This window comes from Pseudophryne corroboree, chromosome 1 (assembly GCF_028390025.1).
Source record: "Pseudophryne corroboree isolate aPseCor3 chromosome 1, aPseCor3.hap2, whole genome shotgun sequence".
In the NCBI taxonomy this organism is placed as follows: Eukaryota; Metazoa; Chordata; class Amphibia; order Anura; family Myobatrachidae; genus Pseudophryne; species Pseudophryne corroboree.
The window spans coordinates 264,872,469-264,900,049 of NC_086444.1; the positions used below are offsets into that span (position 1 = coordinate 264,872,469).

General features: G+C 47.5%; 1 long non-coding RNA gene across 1 annotated transcript in view; it reads left to right on the plus strand.

Annotated features, from left to right (window-relative positions):
• LOC135056456 (uncharacterized) overlaps positions 1-27,581 on the plus strand; it is an 88,184-nt gene that overhangs the window by 38,766 nt on the left and 21,837 nt on the right. The gene's annotated exons all lie outside the window — the stretch shown is intronic.

A 27,581-nucleotide genomic window follows, 5' to 3' on the forward strand; every position in this document is an offset into this window, starting at 1 on the left:
TGTGAGAAATGTGTCTTTGCAAAGATTATTGTAATAAAGACAAGCATGCTGCAGCTATCCACACATTGGCATCCATTAGCAAGTCATACCATAGCGAAGCCAATACCAAATGGGTAAAGAAATAGTCTTCATAAAGAAACACAAAGTTTGATTTCCAAGAGATCCAGGGTGGGAGCTGATGACATCTACATACCTACATTATGGTATTATATTTTGATGAAATTTACCTTGGATCAAGGTGAACAAAGGTTGCTCAATTTTATTGACCTTGAAGGGGGCAATTAAAACGAGTAGGAATATAGCAGGATGGAGTCAGTAAGTGAAACTACTACAAAAACATACAAAAAGTACCCTTTTTTGAGAAATTAAGAATCAGAATCGGCTTTATTGGCCAAGTATACTTGCGTATACTTGGAATTTGTCTTCGTTTTGCTATACAACAGCCAAGTAGGTAACAGATAAGCAGGATGGTGGAGGGGGGAGAGGGGGGCAAGTAAAAAGTCATACAGATAGGAATACCGTAGGGACATAAGTGAGTTACAAGTATGTCTAGTAAGTCAGTGTTCAGGAGTTCAGCAGGCGGACCACTTGGGGAAAGAAACTTTTGAGGCTTATGGTGGACCTGGCGGGGACGGCCCTGTAACGCCTGCCTGAAGGAAGCAAGTTAAACATGCTGTTGCCGGGGTGTAGCTGGTCCTTTACTATCTTCGTTGCCTGCTTTTTAGCTCTGGACAGGTACAGGTCCTGGACTGAGGGAAGGTCGGCCCCAAAGATCTTCTCTGCGGTTCTGACCACCTTTTGGAGCCTGCATCTGTCGCTTGCGCTGGTGGAGCTGCACCATACCAGTACTGAGGAGCATAGTACCGACTCCACAATTGCGGAGTAGACGAGAAGCAGAAGCTTCTGTGGGATATTGAACTTCCTTAGTTGCCTGAGGAAGAGCAACCTCTGCTGTGCTTTTCTGACAGTGGCATCAGCGTTGGACCCCCATTTAAGGTCCTGGGAGATTGTGGTCCCTAGAAACTTGAAGTCGACTAGTGATACCACACTGTCAGCAATCATTAGCGGAGGTGCACTAGCTGACTTCTTCCTGAAGTCCACTATCATCTTGACAGTTTTGAGGGGGTTGAGCTCAAGGTTGTTGTGGCTGCACCACGGGGCCAACCAGTCTACTTCCCGTCTATAGGCCGATTCGTCCTCGTCCTTGATGAGGCCGATGACGGTGGTGTCATCTGCGAATTTGATGATCTTTACTAATTGTGCCTCTAAGGGGCAGTCATTTGTGTACAGGGAGAAGAGCAGGGGTGAGAGGACACAGCCCTTAGGGGCTCCTATTCTAATGGATCGCGCATGAGATGTGAATTCCCCCGCTTTCACCACCTGTGTCTTTTCTGTTAGGAAGTCTACTATCCAGGAACAGGTAGCTTCTGGGACCTCTAGGCGAAGTAATTTGGGGTGGAGGATGCTGGGGACGATTATATTGAAGGCCAAGCTGAAATCGACAAACAGGACCCTCACGTAGGTACCGGGAATGTCTAGGAGCTGTAGAATGTAGTGCAGGCCCACGTTGACTGCATCCTCGACACACCGATTCGATCGATAGGCGAACTGTAGGGGGTCCAGTTGGGGACCAGTCAGTTTTCAGGTGATTCAAAACCAGACGCTTGAACATTTTCATGACCACAGACGTCAGTGCTATCGGCCTGTAGTCGTTCAGGTTTGTGATAGAGGGTTTCTTGGGGACCGGGACGGTAGTAGACCTTCTAAGGCAGGAAGGGACTTTCTGTAGCTCCAGTGATTTGTTGAAGATCTTGGTGAATATGGGGGCAAGCTGACCCGCACATGCTCTTAGGGCAGATGGTGACACTCTGTCATGACCCGGACCTTTCCTGGGTTTGGCCCTTTTGAACAATGCCTCCACCTCTTCTTGAACGACTTGCAGTGCCTGAAGTTGGCCGTTGGTGTTCACGGCATCATAGAGGAGATTGTTTGGGTCGCAGAGGACTTCTTTTGTGAACCTGCAATAAATTTGGTTCAGCTCGTCTGCTAGGTCTTGGTGCTTGGTGGTGCACTTCGATGTTTTCTTGTAGTGGGTTATGGATTGCATTCCTTTCCATACAGATACTGGGTCATTGGTGGAGAGATAATTTGACAGCTTGTCCGAGAACCGCTTTTTTGCTAACCTGATTTCTTTAGTCAGAGAGTTCCTAGTTTGGTTGTATAGTGCTCTGTCACCGCTGCTATAGGCCTCCTCTTTGGCCTAACGAAGTTGCCTGAGCTGGGTGTTGAACCAGGGCTTGTTTTTGTAAATGCGGTAAGTCTTGGTCGGTACACACATGTCCTCACAGTAGCTGATGTAGGATGTAACAGTGTCTGTCATGTCGTTCAGGTTGGTTGCCGAGGCTTCGAAGACCCCCCATTCCGTGCAGTCGAAGCAGGCCTGGAGTTTCATCTTAGCCTTGTTGGTCCATTTCTTAACAGTCTTGACAATAGGCTTAACTGCTCTCAGCTTGTGTGTATAGGTATGGAGTAGGTGGACAAAGCAGTGGTCAGATAAGCCGAATGCAGCATGTGGGATAGACTGGAAGGCAGACTTGAGGGTAGTGTAGCAGTGATCAAGGATGCGCCCTTCCCTAGCGGAGTACTGCACTTGTTGTTTGTACTTGGGTAGCTCCTTGCTCAGGTTAGTTCTGTTGAAGATGCCCAGCACTATAAGCAGAAAGTCTGGGTGTTTTTGTTCCATGTCGGATATGCATACGGCCAGGTGGTGCAGGGCTTCGTTCACGCAGGCAAGGGGGGGATGTACACTCCCACAAGGACAATTGAGGCAAATTCCCGGGGGGGAATAGAAGGGGTTACAGTTGACACTTAGCATCTCCAGGTGAGGGCTACATGATTTGCCTAGGATCATGACATTGGTGCACCATCCGTCGTTGATGTAGATGCAGATGCCACCACCCTTCGTCTTTCCTGAGAGAGAACCTTGGAGCGATCGGCTCTGAAGAGACTGAAGTCTGGCAGAGACCCTGTAATGCCTGACCCTGCGCTGCACAGAAGGAGGGACAGTTCGTCTAACTTGTTTGCCAGTGAGCGCACATTCAAAAGTAGGATCGTGGGAAGTGCAGAGCGTTACCCTCGCCACCGCCACCTCACTAGGGCGCCTACGCGACAGCCTCTCCTCTGAGCCCAGGTCCTTCTACTAGGGCTGACATGAGGGCCTCCGTCATTCTCTTTCAGAGACCGGCGATCCACCCGCCAGTCACCGCCCGGGCTATGGGGGGGGGGGGGGAGAGGGGGCGCTCGGTCATCCACTTCGGCATCCACAACATCTGCATCCCGTCCACACAGGCAGCATGGGCTGCATGATCCACCCGCCAACGGGCCCGAGTGTGGGGTAAGCACCGCGGGAGTGCTCCAACAGAGGAGGGCTTCCCTGCTGTATTTGGGCACCGGTGTGGTAGACAAGGGCAGGGGAAAACAAGGTGAAACAGGCATTTTGGCTGAGCTGCGTAGCTCCGAGGTAGCCATCTGTGGCTCCATCTTAGATTGTAATTGCTATAATCATTGTTGCTATAACCTTTTGCTGCTCTTTAATCTAGTGGGTATATTTGAAACAAGTGATAAATAAAATAACTTTGCTTTTTCTGTTGCTGATTTAGTCGATTATTCCAGGACAAAGCAGGCTTGTGGAAAGGTATTAGAATCCAATTCCTATTGTGTAGTTGTGAAAGATCTCAGTGTGAGAGGCCTTTGAAGCAGATTTCTTGTGGGGGTAGTGATAACATGTGTCATTCAGTAATTCAGGGCCTGAATATGCTGTATACTAGTTGACTAGGTAATTCATCATGCCCTACAGGCGCACTTCACACCGTCGTAAGGGGCTATGCCCCCTTAACCCTTCCATACCCTTGTGGCGTGCAATATTTGTATTATATGGAGTATTAAACTCCAATCATAATTGTGTAAATGGTTAAATATTACACGGACAAAAGGCGTGCGATGGTTAAGGGGTCGTAGCCTCTTGCAACGGCGTGACCAGCGCATGCAGGGGCTGATGAATCACCTAGTAGGTGCTGTGGTTGGGGGAGTGGCGGGTGCAGGGGAGGCGTGGATGCGGGAGGGTGTCTGGGGGTGACACTGGTGGAGGAGGGGTGGTTGCTGGGGTGGGGCTGGTATGGTGGTGGAGGGGCGGGTGCCACAGGTGGGGGAGGGGCAGGTGCAGCGGGTGGGTCAGGGGTGCTGTGGGTGGGGGAGGGGGTCCTGAGCCACCGTGGGTGGTGGAGGGGTGTGTGCGGGTGCCGCGGATGCGGCCCGGAGGTACAGCAAGTGGGGGAGAGGCGGGTAATGCTTCTCCTGCTTCTCCTCCTGGAAGCAACTAGGCTGCTGTCCTCCCTTTGACAGTGGCTCTCCCTGAGACTCGCACAGCAGCCAATCACTACTGTTAGCACCAGTGTCCCAATGCACTGCATTACAGGGAAGAAGATGTACTCAATAAACTATAGCTCCCAGCAGGCCTTAGCACCAGAATGCTTTGGTGCTAAGGGGTGCTGGAAGCTGTAGTTTATTTAGTGTGTCTACTTCCCTGTAATGCGGCGCATTGTGACACCGGCGCTAACAATAGTGACTGGCTGGCAGAACTGACTGACTCGCTGAATCAATGTAAAAGGTGAGAGTGCTGTGCAGTGTCAGTGACACTGCACAACCACTGCACTGCACAGCACTGTCACCTTTTACATTGATTCAGCCGACAGACATTACCCTCCGCGATATCACCCACTCTATCCGTTTCATTAGCCATCTCAGAGCTTCAAGGCCGGCAGCCCAAGTGCTGTGTTGCGGAGTCAGGGCCTCTGGGGATCTGAGCGCGGCTGTGGCGGGGATGCACTTTTGTGACATCACGCGCAGAGGGGGCTCCGGGGCTCAGAGAGTATGCGGCACAGGGAGGGCTCTGAAAGCCTTCCGCTGCGCCGCTTTCATACACATCTATGCCGTTGGCCACAGCAGCTTTTGTTCAACCTGCGCTGCGGCTAGGGAGTGGGGATTGTTGATGCCGGAGGGGGCAGGCGGACTGGCAGCAGGACATAGGGGGTCATTCCGGCCTGATCGTAGCTGTGCTAAATTTAGCACAGCTACGATCACTTACACTGACATTGGGGGGACGCCTAGCACAGGGCTAGTCCGACTCGCATGTCAGGGCACCCCTTCCGCACAAGTACAAAAGCATCGCACAGCGACGATGCTTTTGTACTTGAAGAGTAACTCCCAGTCAGCGCAACTCCTGCGGATGGCCGGGAGTTACTCGTTGCTGCCCTGGCCGCAGCAGCTGCGTGTGACGTCACGCAGCCGCTGCGGGCCACCCCCCTCACAGTCCGGCCATGCCTATGTTGGCCGGACTGTGCCCACAAAATAGCGGCCAAATGTCGCCTCCTCCCGCCCAGTGACCGCCTCTGCCTGTCAATCAGGCAGAGGCGATCGCTAGGCAAAGTCAGCCGTCGGCTGTCAGCCATGGACTCCAGCACACTGTAAATCTGCCTGAATTCTGCAGCTACGAACGGCGCCCTCCCTCCCCGGTGAACTGAATAGAACACTGCCGCTCCCACCAACCACAACGGATTCCGTATGCTGACAGCCAGCCTCACATGAGACTCTAAGGAATAAGTGGTGAGCATAAAATTGTTTGGCAGTCGGGGGAGGTAGTAGCATAGCGCCCATCGTTTATACAGCTGAACATTCACCATCTAGTGAACACCATTCACATTCCCTAAAATAAATTGGGACTTTATAATTTGCTTCGGAGCGAACCAGCCACACTGGTCTTTTAGATGTGGACATCTGTGCAATATACAATTGGGATACAGTATATGGCAGCGTGTAAATAATATCAGCAGTGGGAATAATTCTTTAATGAAAATATGCATTGCATTTTTTATGCTTTTATTTTATGTGATTGAATAAAATGTTTATATAGTAATGATCGGTATCTAGCGCTCTCTTGTGATATTGCCTGTTTCACAATTACTTAGTTTGATTGACAGCTGGTATATTAAAAGTGTTGGACATCACTTTTTCGTAGAATACTGTCTGCTGGACGGAGCCACCATCTGTAGCTCGTCCATTCTCCCCAATGTCCACAAAAATAATTTCATAGTTAGCATTGACCACAGCCATCAGTACAATGCAAAAAAATCCTTTATAGTTGTAATAGTAGGATATGCTGTTTGGAGGTGGTGTTATGCAGACATGCTTCCCATCAATGGCTCCTCCACAATTAGGGAAATTCAAGCGGAATTCAAATTCTTTAGCAATACTGTTCCACTCCTCCACAGTTGTAGGGAACTATAAAATAAAAAATAAAAATTTCAGTGTTTTCATTTTACATCATATCTACATATCATTTAAACTTTTAAAAAATATATTCAGGTAATATTTCTCTTTTTTCCATTTTAGCCATCTGTTTTGGCAACACCTTCTCAGGATGCTCCGGAGCAGTCGCAAATAAAAATTGCCATGTCAAGCCTAAGCGGCACAGCAAGAATACCAAAGCCCAATCCACAGCTCAGCCAAAAAAAGCCCGCTTAGCCTCAAACTGAGCCTCAAGATGACAGCGTGGAGCTAACGCTCCAAGTGCTGACAACAGCGCATAATACTCTCCAAAAGCCTCCTGATGAATGGGAGGCATTAGTAACAGCAATGGCTTTTAAAATGCACCACATGACAGAGGATCAGCACGTCTATGCGGAGCGCATTATTTTTGATACATTGAGGAAAGGGTTAGCTGGCCAATTGACGGAAAACACTGACCTCCCAACAAGGCCACTGCCACCTCAGCCCCAACCAATCCCCTCCCAACACATGATGCAGTCACAACCAGTGGTGCAAGTGGGCGGGTACGGGTGGGTACGGCGTACCCGTAAGAATTTAGCCGTGGGTACGCCGTACCCACACCGATGGGCCGCCGCTCCTCGCACCGCCGCTGATGTGAGGGAAGGAGAGCGCAGCCTGTGCCTCTCCTTCCCCTCAGTCTCCAGCGGGTGTCATAGTTTAATTCAGCGCCGATCCGTGAGCCAATCAGAGCTCGCCGTGCGAGCTCTGATTGGCTCACGGATCGGCGCTGAATTAAACTGTGAGACACCCGCCGGAGACTGAGGGGAAGGAGAGGAACAGGCTGCGCTCTCCTTCCCTCACACAGGACGGCAGCGGTGAGCAGGGAAGGGGGGGGGGGGGCATGTTATACCTGGCACTGGGGGATATCTGGCACTGGGGGGGCATTTCTATCTGGCACTGGGGGATATCTGGCACTGGGGGGCATATATACCTGGCACTGGGGGATATCTGGCACTGGGGGGCATATATACCTGGCACTGGGGGATATCTGGCACAGGGGGGCATATATACCTGGCACTGGGGGATATCTGGCACTGGGAGGCATATATACCTGGCACTGGGGGATATCTGGCACTGGGGGGCATATATACCTGGCACTGGGGGATATCTGGCACAGGGGGGCATGTATACCTGGCACTGGGGGATATCTGGCACAGGGGGGCATGTATACCTGGCACTGGGGGATATCTGGCACAGGGGGGCATGTATACCTGGCACTGGGGGATATCTGGCACAGGGGGGCATGTATACCTGGCACTGGGGGATATCTGGCACAGGGGGGCATGTATACCTGGTACTTGGAGATATCTGGCACAGGGGGGCATGTATACCTGGTACTGGGGGATATCTGGCACTGGGGGCATATCTGGCACTGTAGGGGCATTTCTGTATCTGGCACGGGGGGCAATGTATATCTGACACAGTGGGAGCATTTGTGTATCTGGCACTGTGGGGCAATGTGTATCTGGCACTGTGGGGCAATGTATATCTGGCACTGTGGGGCAACGTGTATCTGACACTGCGAGGCAATGTATATCTGGCACTCTGGGGGCATTTCTGTATCTGGCACTGTGGGGCAATGTGTATCTGGCACTGTTAGTCAATGTGTATCTGGCACTGTGGGGCAATGTATATCTGGCACTGTGGGGCAACGTGTATCTGGCACTATTGGGGTCATACGTGTATCTGCCCCTCCCCCATATGTGTATCACGCCCCCATTTTCATTGGCCACGCCCCATGTGGCATTTGGCCACACCCATTTTTTCGCACGCGCGCCTTCGGCGCGCGCACACAGTACCCGTAAGACATTTTTTCTACTTGCACCACTGCTCACAACACACCTATGGTGGACAGTCCACCACAACACAACGGGCCTCAACTCCAATACATACTGCAATTTATAGTGGTATGTTATATGACTCGCAGGACGACAACCCTGTTAAGTCCCAATTTCATCAACTCTGAAAGGTATGTATGCTGGGTTGATGAATCAAGCAGTGCAAAGAAGTGGACCAGAGGAGAAGTTGTTCATAATAAGCAATCCATTTCTACCCGTCATTTATAATTACATTCTGTAAATGATAGATAAAAGGTGATTGGTTCCTACAGGCAACTTCTCCACTAGCCCACTTATTTGCACTGCTTGATTCATCAACCCGTGATTTGTAAAATAGTTTATTGGTGAGTGTCTTATTGCTTTCCACGATATATAATCTGACTCCAGTCTGAGTAACCCAGACACTTATAACTTAAATCTGTGTTTGGAATGCTGCAAGACCTTTTCACTTCATCTGCAACTACTCAAATTTATGTCTATACAGTAGTTTACCAAAAACATCTGAATTCTCACCTGTACCAATGTTATCTGTCTTTTTAAACTATGAAAAGACATCCCCAATCTGCTCACTACAGTTCTCTCTTATGCAAACTCATGTATGTTTTTTTATGTAATTATTGGCTTGTAATTGGCATTGCATGTGTGGGGAAGTTGCTTAGTGAAACATAGTTTATTATTGCATGCAGTCTGGTGTTTACCTCCTTTGATCATTTGGCCATTTGTGGTCAGGTGTATTATATCTTTACATTTAGTGAAGTGTAGTTGTGGTGTAAAGGATAGAGTGTTAAAATATCAAACAAAAAAATAAAATTTGCTCCTAAATATGATGATTAAATTCAACTCTAAATACATCATGCGCCATATGACTGTGGTTGCCATGGTAACCTATAATGCTCAACAGAATTATAAACCGTCAGTAGCCTGAAGAAGTAAAGCAAGAGAAAAAGGTAAATACAGATGTGTCCCTTTACAGCATTGCCGTGATGCGTATATCACGCTACACGCATCGTGGCAGCATTATCACCCGCTAGGCTGCGAGTAGTCGCACTCGCGGGTCTACAATGTAAAGCCTATGGCAATCGGGAGCATGTGTACGCACAGCTGTCCCTGTGCTGTAACCTTTGTGCTGCAATGCGTATGCATTGCAGCAACACTGTAAAAGGACACATCTGCACTAACATTCTTCTTCTAGTCTGCCAGAATGTTATAAAAAACTTTTATTTTTTGTGATTTGCTGCTTTAAATATCGGATAGGATAGCTGGGAAACCAATAGCTGCAAGGGGGTAAATGTAATAGCTTGCACGGTGCAGGCATCAGCGGATTTCCAGCAAGTCTGCTCTTAAAGGAGCAATCTTTTAAAAAGCAAAACCAGCTTGGCTATTACATTTACCCCAAGTATTTTGTTGTAGGCAGAAAAGAAAGCTTAAATAGTGTCGGGGACATGAAATTTCACAGTGGCTTGAGATTTTACAATTTGTATAGAACATTGGAATAAGACATCGGTGAAGGGTATGACACAAATAAGGTTTTTGGTCACATAATTAAGCCCAAAATATTATAATCCATACCTCCCAACCATCCTGATCTCTCAGGGATTTCATCAAAATTTAAAGGACTGTCTCATGATCAGGACATTCATCAAGATTTGCTGTGTGTGCTCATTACGACGAGGCCATGCCCCAGTGTTCCATGGCTCACTCCTTCCCAATTCTGGACATCCATATGATGGAAGGTATTATAACATAATGTTCTTTTATATCAGAATTTACTGTTTAGACTGTTGCTATATTTAGATCTTCTAGATTCTGTTCATGTAAACCGAATGGTAGAGTTTACTGCCATCTATGCATCAAGAAGAAATTCTGTTTTGAAGAAGTGAATTGGTTTATTATTAAATAAACGTTTACACATTTATGTAAGTATATTGCTATTGCAAAGTATTAATCTTCTAATTAATGTCATCTGTCACACTGACATTATGTTTAGATGAAGCCATGCTTCTCTGCAAATAATACAGAGATGTGTGAAAATGGATCTAAATAAGGACTTAGCAAATAAGTGGGGCAAATCTGTCTACAGGAAAGGAAGAGAAAAAGTAACATCTTTCTACTTGCTCCAATTTTCCACTTTTTATTTAATGTCATTTAGTTAACATAATAATTTTTGAGCATTACACACAGGCCCTCATTCCGAGTTGTTCGCTCTGTAATTTTCTTCGCATCGCAGCGATTTTCCGCTAATTGCTCATGTGCAATGTTCGCACTGCGACTGCGCCAAGTAAATTTACTATGCAGTTAGGTATTTTACTCACGGCATTACAAGGTTTTTTCTTCGTTCTGGTGATCGTAATGTGATTGACAGGAAGTGGGTGTTTCTGGGCGGAAACTGGCCGTTTTATGGGTGTGTGTGAAAAAACGCGGGAGTGTCTGAAGAAACGGGGGAGTGTCTGGGCGAACGCTGGGTGTGTTTGTGACGTCAAACCTGGAACGAAACTGACTGAACTGATCGCAGTTGCCGAGTAAGTGTGGAGCTACTCAGAAACTGCTAAGAAGTGTCTATTCGCAATTCTGCTAATATTTCGTTCGCAATTTTACTATGCTAAGATTCACTCCCAGTAGGCGGCGGCTTAGCGTGTGCAAAGCTGCTAAAAGCAGCTTGCGAGCGAACAACTCGGAATGACCACCACAGTACATACATCTATTTGTGGATGAAGCAATATTATTAAGACTTCAGCCTATGGCCCTCATTCCGAGTTGTTCGCTCGCTAGCTGCTTTTAGCAGCAGTGCAAACGCTAAGCCGCCACCCTCTGGGAGTGTATCTTAGCTTAGCAGAAGTGCGACCGAAAGGATCGCAGTGCTGCTACAAAAAAGATTGTGCAGTTTCTCAGTAGCTCAAGACTTCACAAACACGCCCTGCGTTCGGCCAGCCACTCCTGCATTTTTATCTGACACGCCTGCGTTTTTTACACACACTCCCCGAAAACGGTCAGTTACCACCCAGAAACACCCACTTTCTGTCAATCACTCTGCGGCCAGCAGTGCGACTGAAAAGCGTCGCTAGACCTTGTGTAAAACTGCATCGGCTTTTGTGAAAGTATGTCGCGCGTGCGCATTGAGCCACATGTGCATGCACAGAAGTGCCGATTTTTAGCCTGATCGCTGCACTACAAACAACGGCAGCTTGCGATCAACTCGGAATGACCACCTATATGCGGGAGGGGGATCCTGGACTGCAAACCCCAATAATAATAATAATTATTATTATTATTATCCTTTATTTATTTGAGGTTCACCACCACATCTTTTGAGCTCACACCTGTAAAGGTGAAGGTGATTGTTCCAACTGTTGTAACTGACGGATTTCCTGGACTGTATTGAGATGTTATTTTAACTGTGCATGTGTTTTTTAAGAAAAAGGTCATTTGGTATCTCATCTAAGTTTGGGTTTTGGCCATTTTTTGGGTGATCTTTTTGGTGTAAGGGTATATTCACAGGTCTACAAAACAACCAATATCATGGATAGAATTCTCTGAATCCTATATGGAATAAAGAATCTGAATACAACTTTATTCTAAAGGCTATATACTAAGCGCAATTGGTCTGTGTTTGTATTATTTGGTTCTTAGGTTATCCACTAACAGGGGTTCCTTCCAATTTGCTGCTGGTGGTCTGAGCGCAAGTTAGACATCTTTTGTATCTGTGATATATATATATATATATATATATATATATATATATATATATATATATATACACATTATACAGTGTGTGTGTGTGTGTGTGTGTGTGTGTGTGTGTGTGTATACACACACACACACACATATATATATATATATATATATAAACATATATTCAAATGGACAACCCCCTCCCCAAATAAAAATCCTGTGTTTGTCCGTGGGGTACACATGAGAGATCTTGTATTACTGCCCCTATTGCAAGCTGCTCCACTGTCAGTGAGTGGATTGTGTCCTAAGGCTTACTCTTTCTCCCCTCACAGCTCCAATCTCCCCCCCTTCCCTATCTGCAGCACCCCCAGTACCCCACACAGATTCCCCTCCTGCTCGCTCACTCTCTTTCCTCACAGCTCCAAACTCCACCTCTTCCCCATCCGTGGCATCCCCTGACCCACTCTCCCCAACACAGAATCCCCTCTCCTGCTCACTCTCTCCCCTCACAGCTCCAAACCCCCCGCCCCCCTTCACCATCCGCTGCAAAAAAATGTAAGAACATTAAAGTTTAACCTTTAAAGTAGTAGTTAGTTACCACCAAAGCTGGATTGATGTTTGTCACATGTGTAAGTATGTAAAATATACTGTATTGGTTGGTATAATGATGTAGGTGTAATGTCGGTGTGTAGCCCTGCTGTTTACTGTATGTGTGATGTCGGTGTGTAGCCCTGCTGTGTACTGTATGTGTGATGTCTGTGTGTACCCAGTAATGCACTTTGTACTTTAGTTTTCACCTGCCACTGCTGGACACACTCTTGTGTGACAATAGACATGCCCATAGGTGGAGATAGACACGCTCCTTGGGAGGAATGTGACACACCCCCTCAGTGGCGTTCCGCACGGCGCATTAGAGTGCAATCTATAATCTCCCTGAAACTACTTTTCAAAAGTAGGCAAGTATGATTTGGTGCATTCAAAAGAAGTATTGAAAAGAAGATAGGTTAAGTAAGAGACGTAAAAGTACATGAGGGAAGAGGACCCTGCTCGTGAAAGCTTACAATCTACAGGATATAAATACATTCTGAAGGATAAAATAATTACATATATAATGGGAGGTGCCACCATGCTGGGACTTCTAGTTCCACAACAAAGAAAATACAGTGCTGATGCACACTCCACAGTACCAAGAACTGCTAGTCAGAATAATTATAGTAAACTTTGCAATCTAACATAGAGCAAATTCAGTTCTTGGTATACAATTTGTCAGTTTTAAGGATGGGTTCAGAGCACAGGCCCCCTGGAATGGTGTGGGTAGGTTGCCTTGGGGTTCCACACTATGACATTTAATTTAACACTTTTTAATACTCTGAATATATTTTTTCTTTACTAATACTACACTTTTTTTTACATTTTTTTTAACACCTTTCATCTCTGCAGCACTTTTTAACATGTAGCTTTTTGCTTATTTCTTAACACTCCCTAATACCTTTTCACTTGTGTGCTGTCCTCGGGGGTCACTGGTTCTCGCCATTTTGTTGGGGTCCGGTGCCCCAGATTCAAATTAGTGTTAGGGACCCACAAGAGACGAGGTCACCTAGGCGCTGGTTGGTGTTTTTTTTTTTTGTTTTTTTTTGCCAAAAGTATACCAAGAACCTCAAATTTGCTCTATGTTAGATTGCAGAGTTTACTATAATTATTCTGACTAGCAGTTCTTGGTACTGTGGAGTGTGCATCGACACTGTTTTCTTTCTTTGTGTAACTACAAGTCCGAGCATGGTAGCATCTCCCACCATATATGTAATTAGTCACAACGGGACTAGCGTAACATATTTTTCTTTATATTTTGCATCTTACCTCCCAACTGTCCTGATTTTGGCTGGACCGTCGTACAGTCTACCCACATGGCTGCAGTGTCCAGTGGTGGGAAGGGGGGTTGGAAGGCCACCTCTCACCTGCTGTTTTGCTTAGCATGACAACAGAGAATATATGCTGTGTGCATGCGTATGGCATCTATTCATGTGAGAGAGGGACTGGGGGCATGCACAGCATCTCCAGGAGCACTGGCAGAGATAAACGCAGATTTCGACCGAGGCCGGCATGAGACCATTCAGGAGAGACAGGGAGAGCGGGAGGCACTTTTTTATTCTTGCCTCCCACTCTCCCTATCTCTTCTGGATGGTCTCATGCTGGCCCCAATCGAAGTCTGTGCTTCTCTCTTGCACTGCGAGACACGACTTCTCTCCCACGCTTTCTCTCACTCGCTCTACCTCCGCTCCATGACACAGTGACAAAAAGTGGCATTTTCAGAGCGAAAAACCCAGCGGTGCATAAAGAAAAAAAAAAAGATACTCGTCTCTCTGGTAGTCTCTAGGGAGGCTGCTGGGAGGTGAGGGGGCTGCTGGGAGGTGAGTGGCTGCTGGGAGATGGGGGGGCTGGGGTCATATGCACACCAGGGGTCACACACACACACGCTCGTGCACACACACACACTCGCACACATTACTACACTCACCTCTGCTGCAAGAGACTGGGCTGGATGAGAAGACACCGCTTTGGAAGGTGTGTAATTACCGACTAATTTTTTAGACCTGTGTAATTACAGACTAACTTTTAGTCCTCAGGGGGTTTCCGCCAGGGTTTCAAAGCAAGTCCCAGTAAGTTTTCCTAAAAATAACAATTTTAGGAAAAATCAGACTTACTCTGGGGGTGCATGAAAAAAGATAAAGTAATTTCTATAGAAATCATTGCATCTCGTTTTCTGCCCTCTAATTGAATAGCAAAACCCAGTGGAACGGGTACAGGGCCCTGGGTTTGAAAGTATATCTTTCATTCCCTTCTGCACAGCCACCGGCTCCCTTAATGGCCTCCTGGTTCCAATGACAGTACAGAAAATGTATCTTTCAATCTCTTTTGCACAGCCACTGGCTCCCTCAGTAGCCTCCTGGTCCACTCTGAGCACCGCCAGTTCCTGCTCTGTGCTGTGCCCCAGCTTCTCCGATGTCTTAGTGTCTCCCTGCAGCCACTCTCAGCATTTCCCTTGGTGCCTTCTCATTGCTCTGTCCCCAACAACCTCTGTTTCCCTTGCAAGAGGACCGGCAAACTGCTTCACTGGGTGTCCGCTGGGTCCTAGTGTCCCTCAGCTTTAGCCCTGCTGTACTGGCCGGTGTCAGCAGGGTCCTAATGTACCCCTAGTCTCTCTCTCTCTGCTGTGGTATCACAAAAGCCCTAAAATACTGTGAAAAAAATGGGCGTTATGTATATTTATCAAATCCCACAGCAGGTGAAGGTGATTGTCCGCTTTCACAGATGAAAGCCTTCACTGGGGGATTCCTGGGATAACTACCCAAAGCCCATTCATTCTGGACAGACACAATGCATCACAAGCAATATATATAAAATTGGAAACTGACTCATGTATGTGCTTATGGACAATTTACTGGTCTGGCAAGCAGCTTGCTAGCAGCCTGGCTACAGAATTCTGAGCATTGTTTGGCTGCCCTATTGATTTATTTTTTGTTAATTTGGCATGAATAAAATTTTCTATTGCTGTGATGAGTAGTGATAAAAATCTATTGATAAATAGACCCCTAAAAACATTTGTGATATGGGAGGAATCTCTCTTGATGCGATTAGGCTTGCTTCATGAACACAAATGCAGAGCAGTGTCTAGGTCATTGCTCTATCATATTCTCTACTATGTTGCGGGAGGTCATTGCTTACATGTACCCTTAAGTACACTTTTAATGAAGCTTACTGTTGCATATTCTGTAAATCTGAATTACGTGTCTTCAAATTGAAGATAGCTGATGATGATAGATTTAAAGTTGCTTGCATCTTCAGATTTCTGCAAATAAAAATACATTCTCTGAAGCACGTATACACATAAGTCTTGATTTTATGTTTAACTCTAAACATCCAAAGCACTGCCAAGACATACAGCAGGCCTGGTAGATAAAGAGGGGCTGTGACCAAATCAGTAGGGTGTGGTCACAAAACAAAACAAAATGAGGGGGGATTTGTCTCCCGAACAGGTTGCCCGAGACTCACAGACAATTCAGTGCCCAGGTTATTAGAACCTGCCCTCTAATCTCGGTGCCCCAGAACGTACATAAAGTTTAGGGAAATTCAGTTATATTTTTCCAGAAGCAAAAACCTCAGGACAATTATGAGAAAATTGTTACATGGTAGCTCTTTGTGTATTAGTACACAACATAAAAAAGTAAGTACAGCCTGGGATGAATGTACACTGGGGTGAAATAAATTTGAAAAACATAAAGTTATTGATGAAAAATGTTTGTCTCCAGGCTGTATTGTATACAGATGTGACAACGGATCATTGCCCTTTTGGGTTTAAATATAATTAGGAAAAGGATATCAGAACAATGACATATTGTGCAAACATTACAATAATAGTACCAATAAAAATCACAGGGAATTTGAGCCCAACCTTGGAAAGCTAATTACCTAACATTGTTGAATACAAACTAAATTCCTGTTTCCTTGAAGACTTTCTTACCCTTCTTTCTAAGAACTCAGCATGTTTTAAACCAGAAAGGCTGCAAGCTTTCTATTATACAGCATTTGTAGATATTCCTGCTAAAGTAAAAGGATTCCTAATATAACATTTACAAATATAATTAACATTTTTTACAGGACAGTTAGGATATTTGATATGCCCCATGGCGAGGCAATTTTGAAGAAAATTTATTTACAACAAACACACATTCAGTGGAAGTTTATGAAACTTAACTTTGTCCCATGGGTTTTCACTCAATGGCATAGCCCACTTTTCCACCGAAGTTGGAAAAAAATGACACAATGCTGCACAGAGAATATACATAATTCATATCAGCCCCTGCCCCATTGGAATTTATAGTCTGAATCAGAGCTGTAACTAGACTTTTTGGTGCCCTGTGCCAGAGAGGGAATTGGCGCCCCCCTCCCCTCCATTTTTCCAACATTGACATAAGGCGCATGCCTCATGGGGAAGGGGCATGATAAGATTGATCCCAGAGAAAGCCCATGCTATGATGCCCCTTCCTAGATATATATATATATATATATATATATATATATATATATATATATATATATATATATATCCTGTTGAAATCTAATCAAATACCCTATTTGTTGAGCTATTTGATCCTACACAAAAACTATGAACACTATATGATGCTACTGGTACTTTATATAGAAGCACACACAGACACACTAGTACAGACATGGCCAACCTGTGTTTCTCCAGCTATTGTGAAACTACACATCCCAGTATGCACTGCCAGTTTTAACTTCCCCTAATAGCAAAACTGTGGCAGGGCAAATTGGGACATGTAGTTGCATGACACCTGGTGACCCACACTAATTATGTAATCTATTGCCAAGCATAGATATACTTAAAACCTGGACCATTAGGGTGGTGAGTTTGGGAAACCCTGCCTTAAGGGAGAGAGGGTGGCCTGCTGCGTCCCTGCTAAACCAACCCCAATATCTCCTCTACTGAAATCATACTCGGAGACAAGATCTGGGATTTAATCATTGGCCACAGTTTTATTAAACATTACCTTATTTACATTTTGCAGGGTAGGGACAGAGAACGGTGGGCAAGGCACAAAACCCTATCAATGCCTATCATTTATTTATGACGGGGCGTGCCACATACCTACGCCGTAGGCCCTCAACAACGCCCCCGCTATGGAGCCATGCTCCTCCTTGATTTATGACGGGGCGTGCCACATACCTACACCGTAGGCCCTCAGCAACGCCCCCGCTATGGAGCCAGCCCCCACAGATCACTCTGGCCTGGTGCGCAGCCGACGGCCCGCCGCCGACAGCTGGAGCCTGGCGTGCGGCACCTCGCCGACGGTGAATCTGCAACCTCAGCTGGCTCCCCTGCTCCACCTGCCTTGCGCACCGCTTCTTCCCGCCTGCCCTGCTACATATATCTCCGTACCAACTGTGACAAAAGACAAAATGCATAGACATTACACAACCTCTTTCCAACCCGGTTACCCAAACCGACTGTATCTTTACAAACCTTGTTACCCTACAAAATTCTTGACCACCAATGCATCCATAAACGTCCCATTTTTTTCTCAGTGTTTTTTATTTCTTTTCTTTTTTTTTTTTTTTTTCTTTTTTAAACACACAAAATGCTGACAGGCATAAAGTAGAAATTATACATTCACAAAAGGGGTGGGTGGGTGGGATCTGTTTGCAGCTCTAGCCTGGGATGCAGCCTCCCCCCTCTGCTTCAGCCTTTTAACCCCCTCATGGCTCTTTCCTCCCCCTGATAGCCTACTGGCAGCCCTGCTCTCCTAGGTGTGACGGGGAGGACGGGTATACCTGCCCCCGTCCCTCCCTTTTCCCCGTTTGGCCCGCGGCCGCGTGTGCCCCCCCTCTCCCCTATATCGCTGCAGCGCCATTTTGGCGCCTATGCTCCCTTAAGGGAGAGAGGGTGGCCTGCTGCGTCCCTGCTAAACCAACCCCAATATCTCCTCTACTGAAATCATACTCGGAGACAAGATCTGGGATTTAATCATTGGCCACAGTTTTATTAAACATTACCTTATTTACATTTTACATTTTGCAGGGTAGGGACAGAGAACGGTGGGCAAGGCACAAAACCCTATCAATGCCTATCATTGATTTATGATGGGGCGTGCAACATACCTACGCCGTAGGCCCTCAGCAACGCCCCCGCTATGGAGCCATGCTCCTCCTTGATTTAGGACGGGGCGTGCCACATACCTACGCCGTAGGCCCTCAGCAACGCCCCCGCTATGGAGCCAGCCCCCACAGATCACTCTGGCCTGGTGCGCAGCCGACGGCCCGCCGACGACAGCTGGAGCCTGGCGTGCGGCACCTCGCCGACGGTGAATCTGCAACCTCAGCTGGCTCCCCTGCTCCACCTGCCTTGCGCACCGCTTCTTCCCGCCACTGAGGTTCTCGGGCCTGCCTGGGTATCGAAACCCCCCCACCCTGCAATCCGCCCTTCCCTAGACTTCCCCTGCCTTTTGCAATGCGTCGTTGAACAAGTCACTGCTAACCTCCGACAGATGCCTCCGTCTGCCCCGAACATGCCCTTGACCTTCTGACTGGGGACCTTTCCTCCCAGTGCCCTCACGCACTTACTGCCACATTGACCGTCTTCCTGATCCTCCCTATGGCAGCCCCCTTTCGCACGCCGCGTCAGGTCAGCCTGGAGATGACGCTAGACCACACAATGCTGGCTGCTTGCCACTGCCCCTTTGCCCATGCTAGGTCAGTGCCAAACCCAATCCTTCTTAACATATCAAGGGGCTTCGTGTCCCCCACATCGTTACCTCCCGAATGAATGACTGTTGTGTTGGGCCGCTACTCTTGCACAGTGCCCCCCTCTGACCAGGTACCACCCACCTTGCCGGCTGGCACCTTTCACCTCTATTCCATCAGCGATCAAGAAGCTGCTGGTCCTCCTGGCATGCAGCCTAGCGCTTCCCACTACTTGGCACCGCCGCGCTCTCTCCTGCGGGAGTCCCGTTTCCTTCACCCAGGAAGGGGGGGGGGGGGGCAAACACCCCGACTGCCACGGCCCCAAACCTGCCAGTTCAAGTATTTGCTTCGCACTGATCTTGATGCTGCTGCGCCGGCGCCCTGCCGCCAGCCCCCTCCTCGCTTGCTGGCACGTGGCTCCCTTGTTCCTCTGTCTGGCTTGGACATATAACTGGCCAGCCTGTGGGCCCTTATGCCCCTAGGCCGCCTGTTGGCGGCCACCATCATGTCACCTTCCTCCTGGCCAGCTTCTTGGCCAGACAAACTGCTTTGGCCCCTGCTGGGCACTCCCTGATTCCTGCATCTCTGCCAGCCGCTTGTGCTTCACCTGTCACAAAACTGCCAAACCTGACCAGGTGCCCTGGCTGTTTCTGAACGTGCCTTGCATTGTTCCCGACCATGCTGCCGCAGCTTATCTCCCTGCCCACGCCCGGGCCTAACTCACGAAAAATAGCTAGAAGACGCAAACCGTTCTATCCTCGTAACATCTGATGCTAACATCAATGGTTGCCCCCTATTGGATCCTGCTGCATTTCCATTAACTTCTGCTAACAACACCAGTAGCACGCTAAATGCAAACCTCAATTGTTACGAACCCTCGGGAACCAGCTGCCTCTCTGCACCTCCGCTGCCAGCTGCCCGTGGGCCAACGCTTCAAAGCAGTTAGTTAGGAAGAACCTTCCTAACCTCCTATTGTATGCCAACATCGATGCTTTGAACCCTCGGATGCTAAAACTGTCTTGGGCCCTCAGTTTCTCTGGTGCGATAGGCACGCTGAAATACCTCCAGCATGACCTGTAGTTCGCGCAGCAATTGGCTGTGCTGCAGCTTGTGGCCCTGCCCCCAGGAGATCATCTAGGTGGTGTGCTGTGGCTCTTGACCCTGTGCGCCCCTGCCGGCACCACTGCAGGGAAGAGTTGAATGCTCCGCAGACAGCACCTGAAATGGCGCAGCCCATCGGCAATATATTTTCCCCTGAAAAATTCTCCACCGCAGCTTCGTCCCATGAGACTGAAGCTCTCCTGATGCAAAAGGAAGCAGCCTAAAAGGCTGACTCTAAGTCCAGCTTTGCCCTTAGGGCTCCCAATGTCAGGATCCATAACGTGATCGGATCCTGAAATATGATATTGTGTATATACTGTCTGACATGTAGTATCATGCTATTCCCTATTTCTCTGACGTCCTAAGTGGATGCTGGGACTCCGTAAGGACCATGGGGATTAGCGGCTCCGCAGGAGACTGGGCACAACTAAAGAAAGCTTTAGGACTACCTGGTGTGCACTGGCTCCTCCCACTAAGACCCTCCTCCAGACCTCAGTTAGATTCTTGTGCCCGGCTGAGCTGGATGCACACTAGGGGCTCTCCTGAGCTCCTAGAAAGAAAGTATATTTAGGTTTTTTATTTTACAGTGAGATCTGCTGGCAACAGACTCACTGCAGCGAGGGACTAAGGGGAGAATAAGCAAACCTACCTAACAGGTGGTAGTTTGGGCTTCTTAGGCTACTGGACACCATTAGCTCCAGAGGGATCGACCGCAGGACCCGACCTTGGTGTATGTTCCCGGAGCCGCCAGGGCCGTCTTAACAGCAGTGTAGGCCCCTGGGCACAGCAATGCACTGGGGCCCCTACCCACCCATCAGCGGTTGGGGCGGGGGTGCTATCAGCGGCAGCTTTGATGTCCCGCGGGGGGTAGGGGGTTCTATCTTTCGCTCAGCATGTAGGACATGGAGAAATAATTTCTGCTAATTACTCCTTTACTGCACAAATGGGACGGGAAGGAGAACACTAAACTGTAGCAGGGGACATTGGGCTGAATGAAGGGGCCCTGGTACTTGACTTCCAGGGTGATAGGGGGTGTTTAATACACAGGGGAGGGGTGGATAGTGGAGTTGGCTTAATATTCATCATTTTCCGGAGGTCAGGGCAGCTTGCTTTACTGCAGATATCTCCAGTTCCTGGAAATAGATTTCTTAGCTTTGATAGGATAAAAAAACTAGAGAGTCCCACCTTTCAGGAGGTACTGGGGACTTGGGGATCAGAGTTCAGGAGCCAGAGCCATCCACCAACAAAAATATAGAAACTGCATATTAAGCGCGTGGAGCTGGAGCAGGGACCAGCTGCTTGAAGGCTGATATATCTGGTTCTGGGCATAGTAGAGACAATCTGCCAGTGTCCACTGAAAGGGGAGAGTCCCAGCTTTTGGAGTATACCCTCAGAAAAACTTTAAGAAAGACAGAACTTGAGATATCTGGCTTGGAATAACAATTAACAGGCTTGGATGGGGACCACTGCTTTGAAGTCGGATATCTCCGGTTCCCCAGGGCCGATTTTCAAAAATGTGGTACCCCTGGAAAGAGGGGACCCTCAGCTAACAGCCTAGGGCCCTTTGACTCCTGGGGCCCTTGAGCAAGAGCCCATTGAGCCCATACGAAAAGACGGCCCTGGGAGCCGCGCCGCCGTCCCCCTTACAGAGCCAGAAGCATGAAGAGTCCGGAAAATCGGCGGCAGAAGACTTCGGTCTTCACCAAGGTAGCGCACAGCACTGCAGCTGTGCGCCATTGCTCCTCATGTACACCTCACACTCCGGTCACTGATGGGTGCAGGGCGCTGGGGGGGGCGCCCTGAGGGCAATATATGACACCTTGGCTGGCAAATCTACATCATATATAGTCCTAGAGGCTATATAGATGTAAAATTACCCCTGACAGTATTCCAGAAAAAGCGGGAGAAAGTCAGTTGAAAAAGGGGCGGGGTTTCTCCCTCAGCACACTGGCGCCATTTTCTCTTCACAATGCAGCTGGAAGACAGCTCCCCAGGCTCTCCCCTGTAGTTTTCAGGCTCAAAGGGTTAAAAAGAGAGGGGGGGCACTAAATTTAGGTGCAATATATGCATACAAGCAGCTATTTGGGGAAAAATCACTCAGTTATAGTGTTAATCCCTGCATTATATAGCGCTCTGGTGTGTGCTGGCATACTCTCTCTCTGTCTCCCCAAAGGACTTTGTGGGGTCCTGTCCTCAGTCAGAGCATTCCCTGTGTGTGTGCGGTGTGTCGGTACGGCTGTGTCGACATGTTGGATGAGGAAGGTTACGTGGAGGCGGAGCAGAGGCCGTTAAATGGGATGTCGCCCCCTGTGGGGCCGACACCAGAGTGGATGGATAGGTGGAAGGTATTAACCGACAGTGTCAACTCCTTACATAAAAGGCTGGATGACGTAACAGCTGTGGGACAGCCGGCTTCTCAGGCCGCGCCTGCCCAGGCGTCTCAAAGGCCATCAGGGGCTCAAAAAACGCCCGTTACCTCAGATGGCAGACACAGATGTCGACACGGAGTCTGACTCCAGTGGCGACGAGGTTGAGACATATACACAATCCACTAGGAACATCCGTTACATGATCTCGGCAATGAAAAATGTGTTACGCATTTTCTGACATGAACCCAAGTACCACATAAAAGGGGTTTTATTTTTGGGGAGAAAAAGCAGCCAGTGTTTTGTTCCCCCATCAGATGAATTAATGAAGTGTGTAAAGAAGCGTGGTTTTCCCCGATAAGAAACTGGTAATTTCTAAAAAGTTACTGATGGCGTACCCTTTCCCGCCAGAGGATAGGTCACGTTGGGAGATATCCCTTAGGGTGGATAAGGCGCTCACACGTTTGTCAAAAGGTGGCACTGCCGTCTTAGGATACGGCCACCTTGAAGGAACCTGCTGATAAAAAGCAGGAGGCGATCCTGAAGTCTGTATTTACACACTCAGGTTATATACTGAGACCTGCAATTGCCTCAGCATAAATAGGGCTGCTGCAGCGTGGTCTGATACCCTGTCAGATAATATTAATACGCTAAGACAGGGATAATATTTTGCTAACATTGAGCATATTTAAGACGTTGTCTTATATATAAAGGATGCACAGAGGGATATTTGCCGGCTGGCATCCAGAATTAATGCAATGTCCATTCTGCCAGGAGGGTATTAGAAACCCGGCAGTGGACAGGTGATGCTGCCTGTAAAAGGCACATGGAGATTCTGCCTTATAAGGGTGAGGAATTGTTTGGGGATGGTCTCTGGGACCTCGTATCCACAGCAACAGCTGGGAAGAAAATTTTTTACCTCAGGTTTCCTCACAGCCTAAGAAAACCGTATTTTCAGGTACAGTCCTTTCGGCTTCAGAAAAGCAAGCGGGTCAAAGGCGCTTCCTTTCTGCACAGAGACAAGGGAAGAAGGAAAAAAGCTGCAGCCAGTTCCCAGGATCAAAAATCTTCCCCCGCTTCCTCTGAGTCCACCGCATGACGCTGGGGCTCCACAGGTGGAGACAGGTGCGGTAGGGGCGCGTCTCGGGAACTTCAGGGTCCAGTGGGCTTGCCCACAGGTGGATCTCTAGGTTCTGCAAATAGTATCACAGGGATACAGGCTGGAGTTCGAGGCGACTCCCCCTCGCCGTTACCACACATCAGCCTTGCCGGCTGCCCTCGGAGAAAGGTAGTACTGGCGGCAATTCACAAGCTGTACTTCCAGCAGGTGAAAGCAAGGTACCCCTCCTTCAACAAGGCCGGGGTTACTATTCCAAAATGTTGTGGTACCGAAACCAGACGGTTCGGTGAGACCCATTCTAAAATTGAAAGCCTTGAACTAGAGATGAGCAGGTTCGGTTCCTCGGAATCCGAACCCGCCCGAACTTCAGTTTTTTTTTACACGGGTCCGAGCGACTCGGATCTTCCCGCCTTGCTCGGTTAACCCGAGCGCGCCCGAACGTCATCATCACGCTGTCGGATTCTCGCGAGGCTCGGATTCTATCGCGAGACTCGGATTCTATATAAGGAGCCGCGCGTCGCCGCCATTTTTCACACGTGCATTGAGATTCATAGGGAGAAGACGTGGCTGGCGTCCTCTCCGTTTATAGAGATTCGAGAAGAGAGTGAGACAGAGAGAGATACAGTAGTAATTTGGGGAGCATTAGGAGGAGTACTACTACTACTAGTACTTGCTGAAGTGATAGAGAGAGATAGTGTGACTGTATAGTCTGACTTGTGGGGGAGACACTGACAGTGGGGAGCAGTTAGAGTCTGAGAGCAGGACTCAGGAGTACATATAACGTACAGTGCACACTTTTGCTGCCAGAGTGCCAGCCACACTGCCATTGTTTGTGACCACACTGACCACCAGTATAATATATATTGTGATTGTCTGCTTAGGACTCAGGAGTACTACTTGCAAGTTGCTGATAGTGTGACCAGTGACCTGACCACCAGTTTAATAATCACCACCAGTTTATGAGTTTAATATATATATATTATATATATATAATTGTATATAATATATATAATATTGTATACCACCTAGCACCTACCCGTGTTTTTTTTTTTTTTTTCTTTCTTCTTTATACATACTACTATAGTAGCTTACTGTAGCAGTCTGCGGTGCTGCTGAGCTGACAGTGTCCAGCAGGTCCGTCATCAGTCATTACATAATAAATATATAATATATACCTGTCCGGCTGCAGTACTAGTGATATTATATATACATATATATTGATTTCATCTCATTATCATCCAGTCTATATTATCAGCAGACACAGTACGTTAGTCCACGGCTGTAGCTACCTCTGTGTCGGCACTCGGCAGTCCATCCATAATTGTATACCACCTACCCGTGGTTGTTTTTTTTTTCTTTCTTCTTTATACATACTACTATAGTAGCTTACTGTAGCAGTCTGCGGTGCTGCTGAGCTGACAGTGTCCAGCAGGTCCGTCATCAATTATTACATAATAAATATATAATATATACCTGTCCGGCTGCAGTACTAGTGATATTATATATACATATATATTGATTTCATCTCATTATCATCCAGTCTATATTATCAGCAGACACAGTACGTTAGTCCACGGCTGTAGCTACCTCTGTGTCGGCACTCGGCAGTCCATCCATAATTGTATACCACCTACCCGTGGTTGTTTTTTTTTTCTTTCTTCTTTATACATACTACTATAGTAGCTTATTGTAGCAGTCTGCGGTGCTGCTGAGCTGACAGTGTCCAGCAGGTCCGTCATCAGTCATTACATAATAAATATATAATATATACCTGTCCGGCTGCAGTACTAGTGATATTATATATACATATATATTGATTTCATCTCATTATCATCCAGTCTATATTATCAGCAGACACAGTACGGTAGTCCACGGCTGTAGCTACCTCTGTGTCGGCACTCGGCAGTCCATCCATAATTGTATACCACCTACCCGTGGTTGTTTTTTTTTTTCTTTCTTCTTTATACATACTACTATAGTAGCTTACTGTAGCAGTCTGCGGTGCTGCTGAGCTGACAGTGTCCAGCAGGTCCGTCATCAGTCATTACATAATAAATATATAATATATACCTGTCCGGCTGCAGTACTAGTGATATTATATATACATATATATTGATTTCATCTCATTATCATCCAGTCTATATTATCAGCAGACACAGTACGTTAGTCCACGGCTGTAGCTACCTCTGTGTCGGCACTCGGCAGTCCATCCATAATTGTATACCACCTACCCGTGGTTGTTTTTTTTTCTTTCTTCTTTATACATACTACTATAGTAGCTTACTGTAGCAGTCTGCGGTGCTGCTGAGCTGACAGTGTCCAGCAGGTCCGTCATCAGTCATTACATAATAAATATATAATATATACCTGTCCGGCTGCAGTACTAGTGATATTATATATACATATATATTGATTTCATCTCATTATCATCCAGTCTATATTAGCAGCAGACACAGTACGGTAGTCCACGGCTGTAGCTACCTCTGTGTCGGCACTCGGCAGTCCATCCATAAGTATACTAGTATCCATCCATCTACATTGTTTACCTGAGGTGCCTTTTAGTTGTGCCTATTAAAATATGGAGAACAAAAATGTTGAGGTTCCAAAATTAGGGAAAGATCAAGATCCACTTCCACCTCGTGCTGAAGCTGCTGCCACTAGTCATGGCCGAGACGATGAAATGCCAGCAACGTCGTCTGCCAAGGCCGATGCCCAATGTCATAGTACAGAGCATGTAAAATCCAAAACACCAAATATCAGTAAAAAAAGGACTCCAAAACCTAAAATAAAATTGTCGGAGGAGAAGCGTAAACTTGCCAATATGCCATTTACCACACGGAGTGGCAAGGAACGGCTGAGGCCCTGGCCTATGTTCATGGCTAGTGGTTCAGCTTCACATGAGGATGGAAGCACTCAGCCTCTCGCTAGAAAAATGAAAAGACTCAAGCTGGCAAAAGCACCGCAAAGAACTGTGCGTTCTTCGAAATCCCAAATCCACAAGGAGAGTCCAATTGTGTCGGTTGCGATGCCTGACCTTCCCAACACTGGACGTGAAGAGCATGCGCCTTCCACCATTTGCATGCCCCCTGCAAGTGCTGGAAGGAGCACCCGCAGTCCAGTTCCTGATAGTCAGATTGAAGATGTCAGTGTTGAAGTACACCAGGATGAGGAGGATATGGGTGTTGCTGGCGCTGGGGAGGAAATTGACCAGGAGGATTCTGATGGTGAGGTGGTTTGTTTAAGTCAGGCACCCGGGGAGACACCTGTTGTCCGTGGGAGGAATATGGCCATTGACATGCCTGGTGAAAATACCAAAAAAATCAGCTCTTCGGTGTGGAAGTATTTCAACAGAAATGCGGACAACAGGTGTCAAGCCGTGTGTTGCCTTTGTCAAGCTGTAATAAGTAGGGGTAAGGACGTTAACCACCTCGGAACATCCTCCCTTATACGTCACCTGCAGCGCATTCATAATAAGTCAGTGACAAGTTCAAAAACTTTGGGTGACACCGGAAGCAGTCCACTGACCAGTAAATCCCTTCCTCTTGTAACCAAGCTCACGCAAACCACCCCACCAACTCCCTCAGTGTCAATTTCCTCCTTACCCAGGAATGCCAATAGTCCTGCAGGCCATGTCACTGGCAATTCTGACGAGTCCTCTCCTGCCTGGGATTCCTCCGATGCATCCTTGAGTGTAATGCCTACTGCTGCTGGCGCTGCTGTTGTTGCTGCTGGGAGTCGATCGTCATCCCAGAGGGGAAGTCGTAAGCCCACTTGTACTACTTCCAGTAAGCAATTGACTGTCCAACAGTCCTTTGCGAGGAAGATGAAAAATCACAGCAGTCATCC